This window comes from Pristiophorus japonicus, chromosome 10, assembly GCF_044704955.1.
Source record: "Pristiophorus japonicus isolate sPriJap1 chromosome 10, sPriJap1.hap1, whole genome shotgun sequence".
Taxonomy (NCBI): Eukaryota; Metazoa; Chordata; class Chondrichthyes; family Pristiophoridae; genus Pristiophorus; species Pristiophorus japonicus.
The window spans coordinates 92,223,780-92,236,692 of record NC_091986.1 but is presented as its reverse complement, the minus strand read 5'-3'; positions in this window follow the sequence as shown (position 1 = coordinate 92,236,692).

Below are 12,913 nucleotides of genomic sequence, written 5' to 3'. Positions count from 1 at the left end.
GATGGAGCATTGCAGCGAGGAAGATCGAGAAGAGCATTGATGGAATGACACAGCCTTGCTTGACCCTGGTCCGAACGTGAATTGGGTCTATGGTGGATCTGTTTTCTCGCATTTTCCTGATGACTAATGTCAGGCTAACTGGCCTGTAGTTCCCTGTTTAATCTCGCCCTCCTTTCTTGAAGGCGGAGTTACATCTGCTACCTTCCAATTTGCTGGGACCATTCTAGAATCTAGGGAATTTTGGAAGATCAAAACCAATGCATCCACCATTTCTGCAGCCACCTCTTTTAGAACCTTGGGATGTAGGCCATCCGGTTCTGGGGCTTTATCGGCTTTTAGTCCTGTTAGTTTCTCAAGTACTTTTTCTCTAGTGATAATAATTACTTGAAGTTTCTCTCTCTTATTAAGCCCTTGATTGCCCACTATTTTTGGTATATTTTGTATGTCTTTAACTGTGAACATAAATACAAAATATTTGTTTAAAGTCTCTGCCATATCTTTGTTCCCCAATATAATTTCTCCTGTCTCAGCCTTGAAGGACCAACGCATACTTTGGCTACTCTTTTCCTTGTTACATACTTGTAGAAGCTCTTACAATCTGTTTTTATATTTTTTCTAATTTACTCCGATTCTATTTTCTTCCTTTTTATCAATTTTCTGGTCATCCTTTGCTGGTTTCTAAAGCTCTCCTTATCCCCACCTTACTACTATTGTTTACAACATTATACGCATTTTCTTTTAACAAAGTGATTACTGGTATCTGCATGAACAATTTTGTGTCCTTCTGCTCATGCACATGGTGGACCCTGTCCCCTTTTGCAGATGTGCACTCGATCCGGTTGCCCATGTGCAGTACGATATATGAGGGCTTGTTATATATGTATGTAAACCTTACCAAAATGTAAGACTTGCCACTAGGGGGCACACCTGTGGGAGACCTTAGGGTCACCTGTGCACCCTGGGGCAAGCAGGTATAAAAGGTAATTCACCATGCTGCTTCCCCACTCTGGAGTCTGAATAAAGAGACCAAGGTCACAACAGTTTGAGCTTGTGATACAGTCCTGTGGATTTATTCTGAACATAACAAATTGGCGACGAGTAACGGATCATGAACTTTCACGCGGTAATGGTTGCCGTTGGTATTCTTGAGAGATTTGTTGAGGGTGATGATTGGGAAGCCTCCATTAGCGCCTCAACAAGTACTTTGTGGCCAATGAATTGGACACGGCTGAAACAGCGATCAAGCGCAGGGCGATTCTCCTCACCATATCTGGGTCATCAGTATATGGCCTCCTTAAAAATTTGCTGCCACCGGTCCAACCAATGGACAAATCTTATGCAGAGCTGTGTACGCTGGTTAGGGAACACCTCAAGCCAAAGTAGAGCATCCTAATGGCCAGGTACCGCTTTTATACGCACCGTCGCTCCAAGGGCCAGAACGTGGCGAGTTTTGGCACTGACTCAAGACGCCTTGTGGGACAGTGCGAGTTTGCAGGATCCTTGGGGGAAATGTTGCGGGACTTTTTCGTGTTTGGAATTGGCCACGAGGTCATTCTTCGCAAACTGCTGTCTGCCGAATCCCTAGATCAGAGCAAGGCCATCACGACAGCCCAAGCCTTCATATCCACGAGCGATAACATGAAACAGATATCTTCACAGAATCGAAGCTCACCTGCAAGTACTGTACATAAAATAATGTTTTCAGCAGGCAGAACGGCACAAGGCAAGGCCCACACGACTGCAGAGGTCAGACCTAGGCCTAGAGTGACTCAGAGTCTGCCGTGGGGCGTGAATGCATATCCATTAGCACCATGTTGGCACTGCGGGGGCAGCCATAGAGCTCATCAATGTCGATTCAAGCCCTATGTGTGCAAGGGCTGTGGAACAATGGGGCACCTCCAGCGAACGTGCAAATGATCTCTGACTCACCACATGGCAGAGTCAGGAGAGGATGACCGATCCAGCGAAGATCACGATGAATGAGCAGGAGAGGCAACTGAACCTGAGGATGAAGAGGAAGTATATGAGATACACACCTTCGCCACCAAAAGCCCTCCAATAATGTTAAAAGTTGAACTTAACGGCACTCCAGTCTCCATTGAACTAGATACAAGGGCGAGTCAATCAGTCATGAGCCAGAAGGCAATCGAGAAGCTGTGGGACGACGAAGCACAACGACCTGAGCTGATCCCGATTCAGCCAAGCTGCGCACCTACACCAAGGAACTGATACCAGTTATTGGTAATGCGGATATAAGAGTATCCCATGAGGGAGCAGTACACGATTTACCACTGTGGATTGTTCCAGGTGGTGGGCCAACGCTGTTTGGTAGAAGGTGGATGGGGAGGATTCGATAGAACTGGGAAGATCCCTGCGTACCTTCTCCGGTGAACGATATCTCCCCTTCTCAAAGGCTGAGCAAACCCCCACCTTCAGCTGAACCAGGTATCAAAGTGCAGATCCAATTGCAGATCCCTGAGGTACAGGCCGCTCATCATGACCATGAGGAGGTAAAGATCAACCGAGCAGCAGTACAGGCGCGGTACCCACCACCCAAAGCTGACGACCTCTTCGCGACAATGAAAGAGGGTCCAGGTCGACCATGCGGAGTGGGACTCTGGCCAAAATGATACGAATGCGTCTTCCCGATGCCAGAGGCAAAATCCCTGGGGAGGAAGATCGTGGCAGTCGGCATCATGGACACGGACGAGAGGGCATCCAGACCATGGAACGGAAGTGCATCCAGACCACGGGACGAGAAGATGTCCAGACCACGGGATGAGAGAGCATCCAGACCACGGGACGAAAGTGCATCCAGACCATGGGATGAGAAGGCGTCCAGACCACGGGACGAAAGTGCATCTAGACCACGGGACGAGAGAACGTCCAGACCACGGGAGGTCGCCGCAACAGAACGGAGTAATGTGTCGCCCAGCAAGGAAAACGACTGGGTTTGGGACAAAGGTAAAGGGGCGGCCGCTGAGAAGGCCAAGAACCCACCACGTTCCAATAAGTTGTTTGCACTGTGTAACCCACGTGAGCGGTCTTTCGCGGCCAATGATGTACCATTGCATGGGGTCGGGGGGACCTTACAATAAGCCAAAGTAGCGGGCGAACACCAACTGGTCATATATGTATCTGACAAAGTTATGTAACAAGTGATGTGTTATCACACGGGGTCGGGTGTGTTGTATAACAAGCAAAAGTAGCGGGCGAGCCCCAGACAATTGAACATGTATCCAGTAAGTTAAACAAAGCAGCAGCCTGTATTCACAGGACTAAAGAGATCTACCAAAGAGTGTCCCAATATGTGCTCGAGTCAGACAAGCCGCCCATCCCACAAGTTTGGGAGAGCAGAGGCACCATTATCGATGCGTTATTTTGAGAACGTCTAACACTGTCCGTGCACTTTAACATGATCCGCCATGGGCCAGGCACTGAGAAGGGTACTAATGCCCTCAGTTGGCTATTGTTGTCCACCACCAGGGTGGAAACGGCGCAACCTGCAGACCCACTCGCAGTCTTGGAAGTGCTAGAAAGCAAGAGGTCAACCGTAACGGCCCCCCAGGTTAGGACCTGGACCAGCCAGGATCCCACGTTACCGCTTGCCAAAGGTGAACTGCTAGATGGGATATTACAACCTATCCGTTGCAAAGACGATAGGCCCATCCCAATGTTGCAAAGTAAGGCACGTTGGCTGCACACAGACAGTGGCTCGGGGCCCCAATACTACGGCCCAGGACCCACGGGGAGCATTAGGCCTCCCACCACTACCGAAAGTCTAAGGGCCATTGCGGCCATCCTGGGCTTGCTAGACCTCAGGGTCAGCGACAATAGCCTGGAGCAGGCAGCCCAAATCACTAAACCAAGCACCACGCGTGTCACAGTAGATTCCTGACCTGGCTAACCTGGGTGCTACGCAGTCACCAGACAGGATCACTCAGAACCGAGCCTTCTGTATGCCATCAGCAGAGAATGCAACGTGATTGCCACGACTCCCCTACGTGATATCAGAATAGGGGCTGTAGACCATTTCAGGGCCCCTATTGGGCCGCTAGCACCGCATTAGCCAAGGGGGGAATGGAGAGTATGTATTGCAAACAGAGTGTTTGATTGTGAAACCGTGTACTGAGCTAACGCGTAAAGCATTTGGACTAGAGCAAACTGCGAATTACAGATAACCAGGAACCACTGCGAAAGGACCTGATCAACAACGACCCACTAACACAATCAACTTTGCCGTCAACCACGAGGATGAACCCACCACGTCAGGACTTCAACCCAGGCGATCGACCCGGGGACATGGGGCGCAATATCACCTTAACTTGCAAATAACTTGCACATAAGACTTTGGGGGGGAGTGATGTTATGTATGTACGTTATGAATATAAACCTTATCAAAATGTAAGACTTGCCATGAGAGGGCACTCCTGTGGGCGACCTAAGGGTCACCTATGCACCTTGGGGCAAGCAGGTATAAAAGATGATTCACCATGCTGTTTCCCCACTCTGGAGTCTGAATAAAGAGACCAAGTGTTATGTATTTAACCCCTTGCAACCTGTATCACACAACCACAAGAGGGCCTACATGTTGGAGTCCCAAGGGATCCCAAGATCCCTTGCTCATTGTACACAGAAATCAGTTTCATCCTTTATTATGAACGCATCAATTGGCGACGAGGTAACGAACAACTGCGCGAAAATGCAAAGAACAGTTGGTATCCTAGAGAAGTTCTCAGAAGGGGATGATTGGGAGGACTTCGTGGAGAGACTTGACCAATACTTTTTGGCCAACAAGCTGGAAGGGGACGATAACGCTGTCAAATGAAGGGCGATCCTCCTAACTGTCTGTGGGGCAGCAACCTATGGCCTCATGAAGAATCTCCTAGCTCCGGTAAAACCAACAGCTAAATCCTATGAACAATTGTGTACGCTGGTCCGGGAAAGCGTTTTGATGGCGAGATATAGGTTCTACTCGAGTCAACGGTCGGAGGGCCAGGAAGTGGCAAGCTATGTCACCGAACTAAGGCGTCTTGCACGACATTGCAAATTTGAGGGATTCCTAGAAGAAACGCTCAGAGACTTTTTTGTACTGGGCATTGGCCATGAGACAATCATTCGCAAACTGTTGACTGTAGAAACTCCAAACCGAAGTAAAGCCATAACGATAGCCCAGGCATTTACGTACACCAGCAACAACACCAAACAGATTTCGCAAAGTAAAGAAGTTTCGGCCAGTACTGTGCACAAAGTAACGTCATTTTCAAGCAGGAATATACATGGCAGAACATACACTCCGGCTGCTGCTGCACGACCTCAGATGACCCAGAGTCCACCATCAATCGTTAATGCGAGGCTGTTAACACCTTGTTGGCGCTGTGGAGGTGATCATCGGCCCCATCAATGCCGCTTCAAGCACTACGCGTGCAATGGTTGCAGAACAATGGGACACCTCCAGCGAATGTGCAGGCGAGCTGCAAACCCTGCTAACCACCACTTCGCAGAGGAAGATCGATCCACTGTGGATCAGGCTGAATTGAAGACTCGTACTGAGGAGGCAGAAGTGTACAGGGTACACACATTCAGTACAAAATGACCACCAATAACGTTGAAAGTTGAACCGAATGGAATTCCAGTATCTATGGAACTGGACATGGGTGCGAGTCAGTCCATAATAGAAACATAGAAAATAGGTGCAGGAGTAGGCCATTCGTCCCTTCGAGCCTGCACGGCCATTCACTAAGATCATGGCTGATCATTCCCTCAGTACCCCTTTCCTGCTTTCTCTCCATACCCCTTGATCCCCTAAGCCGTAAGGGCCATATCTAACTCCCTCTTGAATATATCCAATGAATTGGCATCAACAACTCTCTGCGGCAGGGAATTCCACAGATTAACAACTCTCTAAGTGAAGAAGTTTCTCCTCATCTCAGTCCTAAATGGCCTACTCCTTATCCTAAGACTATATCCCCTGGTTCTGGACTTCCCCACATCGGAAACATTCTTCCCGCATCTAACCTGTCCAGTCCCGTCAGAATCTTATATGTTTCTATGAGATCCCCTCTCATCCTTCTAAACTCCAGTGAATAAAGGCCCAGTGATCCAATCACTCCTCATATGACAGTTCAGCCAGCCCTGGAATCAGTCTGGTGAACCTTCGCTGCACTCCTTCAATAGCAAGAACATCCTTCCTCAGATTAGGATACCAAAACTGAACACAATATTCCAAGTGAGGCCTCACTAAGGCCCTGTGCAACTGCAGCAAGAGTTCCCTGCTCCTATACTCAAATCCCCGAGTATGAAGGCCAACATACCATTTGCCTTCTTCACCGCTTGCTGTACCTGCATGCCAACTTTCAATGACTGATGAACCATGACACCTAGGTCTCGTTGCACCTCCCCTTTTCCTAATCTTTGCCATTCAGATAATATTCTGCCTTCGTGTTTTTGCCCCGCAAAATGGATAACCTCACATTTATCCACATTATACTGCATCGGCCATGCATTTGCCCACTCACCTAACCTGTCAAAGTCTCCCTGCAACCTCCTTACAGCTCACACCGTCACCCAGTTTAGTATCATCTGCAAACTTAGAGATATTAAACTCAATTCCTTCATCTAAATCGTTAATGTATATTGTAAAGAACTCGGGTCAGAACACAGAGCCCTGCGGCACTCCACTAGTAACTGCCGGCCATTCTGAAAAGGTCCCGTTTATCCCGACTCTCTGCTTCCTCTCTGCCAGCCAGTTCCCTATCCACGTCAGTACATTACCCTCAATACCATACGCTTTGATTTTGCACACCAATCTCTTGTGCGGCACCTTGTCAAAAGCCTTTTGAAAGTCCAAATACACCACATCCACTGCTTCTCCCTTGTCCACTCTGCTAGTTACATCCTCAAAAAATTCCAGAAGATTCATCAAGCATGATTTCCCTTTCATAAATCCATGCTGACTTGGACCGATCCTGTCGCTGCTTTCCAAATGTGCTGCTACTTCATCCTTAATGATTGATTCCAACATTTCCCCACTGCTGATGTCAGGCTAACTGGTCTATAATTACCCATTTTCTCTCTCCCTCCAGTTTTTAAAAGTGATGTTACATTAGCTACCCTCCAGTCCATAGGGACTGCTCCAGAGTCGATAGACTATTGGAAAATGATCACCAATGCATCCACTATTTCGAGGGCTATTTCCTTAAGTACTCTGGGATGAAGACTATCAGGCCCCGGGGATTTATCGGCCTTCAACCCCATCTATTTCCCTAACGCAATTTCCCGCCTAATAAGGATATCCTTCAGTTCCTCCTTCTCACTAGACCCACTGTCCCCTAGTACATTCGGAAGCTTGTTTGTATCTTTCTTCGTAAAGACAGAGCCGAAGTATTTGTTCAATTGATTTGCCATTTCTTTGTTCCCCATCATAAATTCACCTGAATCCAATTGCAAGGGACCTACATTTGTCTTCACTAATCTTTTTCTCTTCACATATTTATAGAAGGTATTGCAGTCAGTTTTTATGTTCCCTGCAAGCTTCCTCTCGTACTCTATTTTCCCCCTCTTAATTAAACCCCTAGTCCTCCTCTGTTGAATTCTAAATTTCTCCCAGTCCTCAGGTTTGTTGCTTTTTCTAGCCAATGTTTATGCCTCTTCCTTGGTAACACTATCCTTAATTTCCCTTGTTAGCCACGGTTGAGCCACCTTCCCCATTTTATTTTTACTCCAGACAGGGATGTACAATTGCTGAAGTTCATCCATGTGATCTTTAAATGTTTGCCATTGCCTATCCACCGTCAACCCTTTAAGTATCCTTTGCCAGTTTATTCTAGCCAATTCATGCCTCGTACCGTCGAAGTTAGCTTTCCTTAAATTCAGGACCCTAGTTTCCAAATTAACTGTGTCACTCTCCATCTTAATAAAGAATTCTACCATATTATGGTCACTCTTCCCCAAGGGACCTCACACAACAAGATTGCTAATTAGTCCCTTCTCATTACACATCACCCAGTCTCGGATGGCCAGCTCTCTAGTTGGTTCCTCGACATATTGGTCTAGAAAACCATCCTTAATACACTCCAGGAAATCCTACTCCACCGCATTGCTACCAGTTTGGTTAGCCTAATCAATATGTAGATTAAAGTCGCCAATGATAACTGCTGTACCTTTATTGCACACAACCCTTATTTCTTGTTTGATGCTGTCCCCAACCTCACTACTACTGTTTGGTGGTCTGTACACAACTCCCACTAGCGTTTTCTGCCCTTTGGTATTCCGTAGCTCCACCCATACAGATTCCACATCATCCAAGCTAATGTCCCTCCTTACTATTGCATTAATTTCCTCTTTAACTCGCAATGCCACGCCGCCTCCTTTTCCTTTCTGCCTATCCTTCCTAAATGTTGAATAGCCCTAGATGTTGAGTTCTCAGCCTTGGTCACCCTGGAGCCATATCTCCGTGATGCTAATTAAATCATATCCGTTAACTGCTGTCTGTGCAGTTAATTTGTCCACCTTATTCCAAATACTCCTCACATTGAGGCACAGAGCCTTCAGGCTTGTCTTTTTACATGCTTTGCCCCTTTAGAATTTTGCTGTAATATGGCCCTTTTTTTTTTGCCTTGGGTTTCTCTGCCCTCCACGTTTACTATTCTCCTTTCTATCTTTTGCTTCTGCCTCCATTTTATTTCCCTCTGTTTCCCTGCATAGGTTCCCATCCCCCTGCCATGTTAGTTTAACTCCTCCCCAACAGCACTAGCAAACACTCCCCCTCGGATATTGGTTCCGGTTCTGCCCAGGTGCAGACCGTCCGGTTTGTACTGGTCCCACCTGCCCCAGAACCGGTTCCAATGTCCCAGGAATTTGGATCCCTCCCTTTTGCACCACTCCTCAAGCCATGTATTCATCTGGGCTATCCTACGATTCGTACTCTGAATAGCACGTGGCTCTGGTAGCAATCCTGAGATTACTACTTTTGAGGTCCTACTTTTTAATTTAGCTCCTCGCTCCCTAAATTCGTCTCGTAGGACCTCATCCCTGTTTTACCTATATCATTGGTACCTATGTGCACCACGACAGCTGGCTGTTCACCCTCCCTTTTCAGAATGTCCTGCACCCGCTCCGAGACATCCTTGACCATTGTACCTAGGGAGGCAACATACCATCATGGAGTCTCGGTTGCGGCCGCAGAAACGCCTATCTAATCCCCTTACAATCGAATCTCCTATCACTATAGCTCTCCCACTCTTTTTCCTGCCCTCCTGTGCAGCAGAGCCACCCACGGTGTCATGAACTTGGCTGCTGCTGCTCCCCCCTGATGAGTCATCCCCCTCAACAGTACCCAAAGCGGTGTATCTGTTTTGCAGGAGGATGACCACAGGGGACCCCTGCACTAGCTTTCTTGCACTGCTCTTCTTGTTGTTCACCCATTTACTATCTGGCTGTGTACCATTTACCTGCAGTAAGACCAATTTGCTAAACGTGCTATTCACGTCATTCTCATCATCGTGGATGCTCCAGAGTGAATCCACCTGCAGCTCCAGTGCCGCAATGTGGTCCGTCAGGAGCTGCAGGCAGGTGCACTTCCCACATCAGCGACACTGGAAGCGTCCCTGACTTCCCACATAGTACAGGAGGAGCATAACACGTGTCCTAGCTGTCCTGCCATGACTTAACCCTTAGATAAACTTAATTTGGCAACAACAATGCTAAAAGTTACTTACTGATATAGAAAAGAAAAATGAAAAACTACTAATTACTAATGAGTAAAAAGGCCTTCGCCAGGCTGTGGGGCAACAAGGCACACAGGCCCAAGCTCAGCCCCATTCACACCAAATTAAGGACTTACACCAAGGAACTAATCCCTGTAATTGGCAATGCAGAAGTCAAAGTTTCCTATGATGGAGCAGTGCACAAATTCCCGCTGTGGATCATGCCAGGGGATGGCACTACATTGTTTGGCAGAAGCTGACTGAGAAAAAGCTGCTAGAACTGGGACGACAACCGAGTGCTTTCATCTGGCGATGACGCCTCATGTGCCTAGGTTCTAAGCAGGTTTCCATCGTTGTTCAAGCCAGGCATTGGAAGCTTCTCGGGGGCGAAAGTGCAGATCCATTTGGTTCCCGGTACGCGACCCATCCACCACACGACACAGGCGGTACCATATATGATGCGTGAGAAAGTGGAAATTGAGCTGGACAGGCTGCAGCGACGAGGCATCATCGCGCCGGTGGAATTCAACGAGTGGGCCAGTCCAATTGTCCCAGTACTTAAAAAGGACGGCACGGTCAGAATTTGTGGGGACTATAAAGTAATGATTAACCGTTTTTCGCTACAGGACCAGTACCCGCTACCCAAGGAAGATGATCTATTTGCGACCCTGGCTGGAGGGAAAATTTCACCAAGCTGGGCCTGACCTTGTCCTACATGACGAACGAGCTAGCGGAGTCTTCAAAAGGCTTCACCTGCATCAACAAGTACAAAGGTCTGTTCTTCTATAACAGATGCCCATTCGGGATTCAGTCGGCCACAGCAATCTTCCAATGGAACATGGAGAGCCTGCTAAAATCGATTCCTCGCACCATGGTTTTCCAGGATGACATACTGGTACAGGTCCGGACACCATCGAGCACGAAGAATCTGGAAGAGGTTCTTAGTCAGTTGGATCGCATGGGACTCAGGTTGAAATGCGCAAAGTGTGTTTTCCTGGCACAGGAGGTTGTGTTCTTGGGAAGAAGAATCGCGGCAAATGGCATCAGACCCACCGACGCCAAGCCGGAGGCCATCAAGAACGCGCCGAGACCACAGAACATGACGGTCGTTCCTGGGACTCCTTAACTATTTGGGTAATTTCCTACCTGGGTTAAGCACCCCGCTAGAATCCCTACATGTGCAACTGCGCAAGAGAGATGACTGGGTATGGGGGAATTCACAGGACGCTGCCTTTGAGAAAGCCAGGAATCTGTTGTGTTCAAACAAACTGCTTGTCCTATATAACCCGTGTAAACGATTAATGCTAGCTTGCGATGCGTCGTCATACGGGGTCGGGTGTGTGTTACAACAGGCTAACAAATTGGGGATTTTGCAACCGGTTGCTTATGCATCCAGGAGTTTGTCCAAGACCGAAAGGGCCTACAGCATGATTGAAAAAGAGGCTCTGACGTGTGTTTATGGGGTAAAGAAAATGCACCAGTACTTATTTGGCCTCAAGTTTAAGCTTGAAACTGACCACAAGCCGGACTCATATCGCTGTTCTCTGAGAGCAAAGGGATTAATACCAATGCCTCTGCCCACATCCAAAGATGGGTGCTCACATTGTCGGCATACAACTATGTAATCCGCCACAGACCGGGCACAGAGAACTGCGCTGATGCTCTCATTGCCATTGCCCACCACTGGGGTGAAAATGGCACAGCCTGCGGACTTGCTCATGGTAATGGATGCGTTCGAAAACAAAAAGTCCTCCGTTACGATCTGCCAGATCAGGACCTGGACCAGTCAGGATCCTTTACTGTCCTTGGTAAAAAACTGTGTCCTCCATGGGAGCTGATCCAGCATACCAGTGGAGATGCAGGAGGCAATTAAGCCATTCCACAGGTGCAAAGATGAAATGATCCTGAAGGTGGACTGACTGTTGTGGGGCAATCGCGTGGTCTTGCCCAAGAAAGGCCGGGAGATACGTTCATTTGTGAACTGCACAGCACCCACCCAGGCATTGTAATGTTGAACGCCATAGTCAGATCCCATGTGTGGTGGCCCGGCATCGATTCAGATTTAGAGTCATGCGCGCACCAGTGTAACAATTGCTCTCAGCTGAGCAATGCAGCCAGAGAGGCACCGCTAAGTTTTGGTCGTGGTCTTCCAAACCCTGGTCGAGGATCCACGTAGACTCTGTGGGCCCATTTCTAGGCAAAATGTTCTTGGTTGTCGTGGATGCTTACTCAAAATGGATTGAATGTGCAATAATGTCTGTAAGCACATCCATGGCCACTATTGAAAGCCATCAAGCCATGTTTGCGACGTACGACCTGCCAGATGTCCTAGTCAGCGACAATGGACCGTGTTTCACCAGTGCAAGGAATTCATGACCTGTAATGGGATCAAACACATCACACCTGCCCCGTTCAAGCCCGCATCCAATGACCAGGCAGAACGGGTAGCTCAGACCATCAAGCAAAGCTTGAAATGCGTGTCAGAAGGCTCCCTGCAGACCTGACTATCCCCAGTGTTGCTCAGCTACTGCACCAGACCCCACTCACTCACCAGGGTTCCCCCAGTCGAGCTGCTCATGAAAAGGGCGCTCAAAACAAGGCTCTTTCTTGTCCACCCTGATCTCCATGATACCGTGAAGGGCAGGCGGCATCAACAAAGTGTGTACCAGGTCTGCGCAAATTTGTCACGCGATATTGAGGCCAAGGACCCTGTGTTTGTACTCAATTATGGACATGGTCCCAAATGGCTCGCTGGCACAGTCATAGCCAAAGAAGGAAGTAGGATGTTTCAGGTTAAATTGGTCAATGGACTAATGTGCAGAAGACCTTTGGACCAAATCAAATTGCGGTTCACCAACAGCTACGAACAACCCGAAGAAGACGCCACCAACTTTGACCCTCCAACACACACACAAGTGGCAACCGACATCATGGTTGACCACAAAGCCGAATTCACCATGACCAGCAGCCCAGCAAGGCCAGCTGCCTAGCAGCCTAGTGCAGAACTAACCCACACCCGCATTTGTACCGAGACAATCGACAAGGGAGCGAAAAGCCCCAGATCGTCTCACCTTGAAAATAAGTGTACGATTGATTTTACGGGGGAGTGATGTTATGTATTTAACCCCTTGCAACCTGAATCACACAACCACCAAAGGGCCTACCTGTTGGAGTCCCAAGGGATCCCGGCATCCCTTGGGAGCACT